Here is a 6,090-nt window from a genome sequence, read left to right as displayed (position 1 = left end):
TGGCATGTCTTTCTTTAGGTCAGGAAAGTTTTCTTCTATGATTTTTTAAAATATGTTTTCTGTACCTTTGAGTTAGGTTTCTTCACCTTCTTCTATACTTATTATTCTTAGGTTCGGTCTTTTCATGCTGTCCCATATTTCCTGGATATTTTGAGTTTGGTATTTGTTGGACTTAAATTTTTCTTTAGTTGGTTATTCTGTTTCTCCTAGTGTATCTTCAACACCTGAGATTCTCTCACCCACCTCTTATCCTGTTAGTTATGCTTGCATCTGTAGTTCCTGATCGTTTACCCAGCGTTTCTATTCCCAGCATTCCCTTAGACTGTGTTATTTATTGACTCTATTTCAGTTTTCAAAATCTTGTACTGTTTGAATTGTTTCTTACAATCTTTGGTTTGTCTTTCCCTCCATTTCTTGCACTTTTTTTGTTTGCTTTTTCTTCCATTTTCTATAAGACCCTCATTGATAGTCACTGAGGAAAGTCCCTTGATGTTAATTCAATGAAATTTGCATAGAGATTGCATAGTTCATGCCCTTACCCTGAAATGTGCCTGTGTCACTTATCCCTTAAAGTCACAACTCTGATAAAGGGAGCAGTGAAAGTGCAAAATTTTAAAAAGTAGGAAATGGAAAAGGACATGCTATAAACTGTTGGAGATGCACACATTCTCTATCTTTTTATCTGTTGGCTCTTCATTTAACATTAAAGAATAGGTTAATGTTTATAAATTCAGTGGTAAAAAGCTGTGATGTAGTCAAGAATTGGTAATCAAGACAAATATTTGGAAGATCAGTGGGTGATTTTCAGAGTGGTAAATTGTTTACTTGCATTTTAATTAATATTTGCTGATTATAAGGAATAATGAATTCCATTGTAATATTTTGTATATGCATAAAATGTATTTTTGTCATATCCAACTCCTTGATTACCATCTCTTTATCCTATCATCTCCAATGTTTTGCTGCATCTATTTTGGAGTTCCCTTGTAATTCCATAACCTCTTTTCCCATTAAATCTACATATGAGGGGAAACAGTATTTTTCTAAGTCTGGTTTAACACACTTAACATCATGACATCAAGTTCTGTCCATTATGCTGTTCTTTATGACTAAGTAAATTTCTACTGTAGATATACACACCACATTGTCTCTATTAATTTATCCCTCTATTGCAAAGCCTGGGGTGATTCTATAACTTTCCTGTTGTGAATAAGATGGCAATAAGCATGAGCATGCAGGCATCCCCACTGTATACTTTGATTTCATTGGGTATATATTCACCCACCAGTTGTATAAATGGATCATAAATTTCTATTGTTTTTAGTTTTTATTATCAATTTTGTTGAGAAAGGGAATAAAGACATGACATGGCTTATATCCAGAAGTCAAAGAACAACTTGCAAGAATCAGTTCTATCCTTCCACCAGGTGGATTGTGGGGATTAACCTCAAGTCACCAGGCATGGTAGCAAGCACCTTTACTTGCTGAGCCTAATTTTTTTTGAGGAATTCCATATTGATCTCCACAGTGGCTAAATTAATTTATGTTCTCATTAATATATGAATATGCTTTTCCCCTGCATCTTTGATAGGATTTCCCCTTTTAAAATTAATTAACTTTCAGTACTAAGGATTGAACCTAGGGTCACATACATGCTAGGTGATCACTCTAACATTGATCTACAAATCTAGCTTTTTTAAAAAGATGTTTTTACTTTGAGATAGTCTTGATTAATGTCCAATGCTGCCCTTGAACTAACAACCTCCTTGCTTTAGCCTCCTGAGCACCTACTCTTTTAGGCCTATACCATCAATGCCAGCCTATTTTTTGTATTCCTATCCTTTTTTTATTAATTCTTTGAAAATTTTGTACACTGGGCTTTTATCATCTTCATTGTTTATCTTCTAATTCTTCACAGAACCACACTCTTCCCTTCCTACATACCTTCTGTCACTACCTGTCTTAGTTAGGATCTCTATTGCTTTGAAGACACACCATAACCACAGAAAATCTTATAAAGGAAAAGATTTAATTGTGGTGGCAGCTTGCGTTTCAGAGTCTATTATTGACATTTCAAGAATCAAGTCAGCCTGCAGGCAGACATGGTGCTAGAGACTTGAGAGTTCTTACATATTGACTCACAGGCAACAGGAAAAAGTATGTCTCTCTGGGCATGACTTGAGCATATATGAGCCCTCAAGGACCATATCCACAGTGATGCACTTCCTCCAGAAAACCACTCCGACTCCAATGAGGCCACATCTCTTAATAGAATCACGACCTTGGAGGGCCATTGTCTTTCAAACTACCATACCACCCCTATATCAGGCCAATTTGCGCTGAACAAATATTCTTGAATGTGTGACATTCCACTGCAGCATGACTGATTGATCAGCAGCTATACTCTTAGAGAAACTAACCCCTTTTTCTCAACAATTGACAATTTCCAATAGCTCCATGGTTAGTAGTGAAACATCCTACCCAGTACCCTTCTACCTGCTGGGATTTGATCTGGCTTGGGCTTTTACAGGTCTTATGGATGCTGTTATAACTACTATGAGTTCATATATGTAACTGCCATGCTGTGTTTAGAAGACACTGCTCCTTTTAGTAGTTTATCACCTTTTGCTCTTACACATTTTTACTCTTTTTCGGTTCCCTCTTCTGAAATAAACCCTAACCATGGAGGGTGTGTGTGTGTGTGTGTGTGTGTGTGTGTGTGTGTGTGTGTATGTTATATTCACCCTAGGGCTGAGCATTATGCAGTCTTTTATTGTCTACAGCTTGCCCTGTGGTGGGCTTCTGTGTTGTTCATTTAGTACAAACAGAAACTTCTCTGATGAGGGTTGAGATATGCCTTAATCTATGGGTGCAATAATAAATAGTTTGGAGCTGGCTTAACACTGTACCCACTCAGCAGAATAATAGTAGTAGGTGCTTCCCTATCTAGCCATAGGTTTTTGGCCCCATTTCACTAATGACTAAGGGTGCTGAGTAGTTTTTTACTATAATTATCAACTATTTATATTTCCTTTTTTGAGAAGTATGTGTTCTGTTCATTTACCCTTTTATTATTTAGATACTAAGGGGCCTCTTATACTTAATGCTATTCAGAAAGTTGTTGTCTATGACTTTATCATGAAATATCTCCCCATGTTTTCCTCTAGTGGTTTCAAGGTTTTGAGTAGTATAATATGTGTTTGATATACTATGAGTTGATTCTTATAAAGGTATTGAGATAGCTTTCAAAGTCTTCTGAATCCAGAATAAACAGTAGTCATCCCACCCATTTCTCCCTGCTTTGTTGATTTAAAATCAGATCCAGAATAGTGTGGGAAAATTCATTTTGAACCAAATCTACCCTGAAACCAAGGCTCTCAATGAAACTTCCTGTTCTCTGAGAAATCAATCCCCCTCTTCATGAGTGCAGGCTGCCTTCAGATACCTGGCATGTCCTATCTTTTGAGTCTATACTGTGGTCATCTGTCCTTTGTCTCCATTTTTGTTGTTGCTATGGCCTAAAGATTCTCACTAGAGCCAGAGCAAGTTCAGGAAACACATTTAATAAAAATATCACAAGGTTAACTGGAGAATTTCTAGTATACCTGAAGGCCCCTCAAGGGACTTGGAATGTCTAAAGCCTTCACAAAGGTGATTTCTAAACCATAGATGAGATGCTATGTAGCTGCCAAAGGAGTAACAGGTCCGGGCATTCTCCAGTAAGCCAAGACCACGTGGAAATACTTAGATTAATAGAAGTGGGTTAATAATTAAGAGAGGGCTAGCCAGTAAGAAGCCTGAGTCAATGGCCAAACAGTTTATAATTAATATAAGCTTCTGTGTATTTATTTGGGGTTAAACGGCTATGGGACCAGGTGGGACAGAAACTCCATTTACAAAGCTTCCCCAGACTTTTCATGATCCAATGTTATCTAGGATAACTCGGAGTCTCATAAGCAAGTCTCAACAATAAACAAGTAAGTAATCCAGCAACATCTATTGGACCTGTTAGTAATGGGTCCCCTAGTAATGCAAATTGTAAGCAAACACAGTGTGATTGTACATCCAGTACAGGAACTATTTAGTTATTGCTACCTTGTCTAGCATTTGCTGTATAACACACCACTCCAAACTGTGATGATTTAAAATAACAAGCATTGATTATTTTTCCTCCTCATGTGGGTCAGCAAGAGTTTTTGATGATATTTTTTCTTGGTCTGGGCTGCCTAATATATTTTCATGTGCTTGGTAGTTGGCAGGACTGTTGAATGAGGGGCTGAAGCTGGGATGGCTTGTCTCTTTTTGATGGAGTCTAGTATGTTATCTGCTTTACACAAAGAACTCAGAGTTCTATGAGCACTAAGAGAGGGCAAAACCCAAAGGGCGGGTAATACTCAGAATTCTACTTGTGTCATATTTGTTATAGTCCATGGCCCAGTCCAGAATCAAGAGGTAGGAAACCATACAAATTTATGTACAATGTGAAGAGTTGCCTTGCAAAGGACATAAATACAGAATAGGTTGGAATTGTGACCTCTTTTGCAATCAACCACATTATTTGTGGGAGAAGAAATGCTCTCTGGGATACTCATCCCATAAACAAAATACCATATTCCTCTTTCTTATTTCCCATAAATTTCTAATTTGCCTTTTGAATTATCAACTCCCATTCATCACAATATCCTGACATAAAATTCCAACAAATGTTGTTAGTTTTCCTTATCATACACTTACGCATTCATTGTATCTATATACTAGTTGTTTTAATTCTTGAGGTTATTCATGCATGTAACAAGTAAAGTTTTAACATACATTTAATTTTTCTATTAAGAATATTTGGTAGCAAAGTTTTCCTATGAAATGCTACTTTCTGTAAAACAGCAATCTATATTTTATATGTAGCAAATTACCATGCTACAGGAGAGGACCATACTAAGATTGAAATATATGAGATAATACACTTGTTAATCAGCTACATTTAACCATTCTTAAATGAATATATATTTCAAACCATTAATCTGTACCTGATTAATATGTAAAGTTCTGTAAGCCAATAAACAAAATTAGCAAATTTGGGGGGAGCAATGTAATATTTGGCCGAATTAATTATTTGTTGCTTAAATGTCAGACAAACCTAGAATCGGTGAAGAGGATGAAATATCAAATTATAGGTAGATTCAAGGATTTGCTAGCCCCGCCACCTGGCTATGAGCCTTTACATTGGGCAGATGATTTTCCACAAGCACCTCTGGATCAGAACTATTCAAAGCAAAATTACTCCCTGTCTAAAAGAAACTTCATAGATATTTCTCATTCCTTATATTCTAAAGAATACAGAATGGGGACATTGGCTCAGCCATGCAGCGGGCTTTACCGACAGCAAAAACTGTCTGTGGCTAGTGATTTCTACCTTTGCTACTATGTTGGGCACCAGGGCAAGTATGGGCATGAGTTTCTGGAGTTTGAGTTTCGGCCAGACAGAAAGCTTAGCTATGCCAACAACAGCAATTATAAAAATGATGTGATGATCAGAAAAGAGGCCTATGTTCAAAAGAGTTTGATGGAAGAACTGAAGAGAATTATTGACAACAGTGAAATTACAAAAGGGGATGAGGCTTTGTGGCCACCCCCTGACAGAGTTGGCAGGCAGGAACTTGAAATTGTAGTTGGGGATGAATACATTTCTTTTATCACATCAAAAATAAGTTCTCCTATTGATGTAAATCAATCAAATGATCCCGAAAGCCTCTGTATTTTACTATTTTGTGCAGGACTTGAAATGTTTAGTGTTCAGTCTCATTGGACTACATTTCAAGATTAAGTCAGTTTGAATTGGATACTTTTGAGGTTACTTATATATTTAATTAAAGGAAGGTTTTTATTGACAATTTTGGGATTTTTATGAATGTGAAACTTTTGTATATAAACTCAATATGTGGAAAAACAGGCTTAATGGTTTTCCTCTCTTGGGTCCATGTGGACTACACAGTTCCTATATGCAATTGATTCTGTAAATAAAAGCCATTTGTTGTTGTTGAAATTTTGCTCTAATAAAATGTACCAAAGCCTGAAAAAAAAAGAATACACCCT

General features: G+C 36.5%; 1 pseudogene; it reads left to right on the top strand.

Annotated features, from left to right (window-relative positions):
• Positions 1-5,338: 5,338 nt before the first annotated feature.
• LOC100773532 lies at positions 5,339-5,831 on the top strand (annotated as a pseudogene).
• The last annotated feature ends 259 nt before the right edge of the window (positions 5,832-6,090 follow it).

This window comes from Cricetulus griseus, chromosome X (assembly GCF_003668045.3).
Source record: "Cricetulus griseus strain 17A/GY chromosome X, alternate assembly CriGri-PICRH-1.0, whole genome shotgun sequence".
In the NCBI taxonomy this organism is placed as follows: Eukaryota; Metazoa; Chordata; class Mammalia; order Rodentia; family Cricetidae; genus Cricetulus; species Cricetulus griseus.
This window is presented reverse-complemented; position numbering and strand designations above follow the sequence as displayed.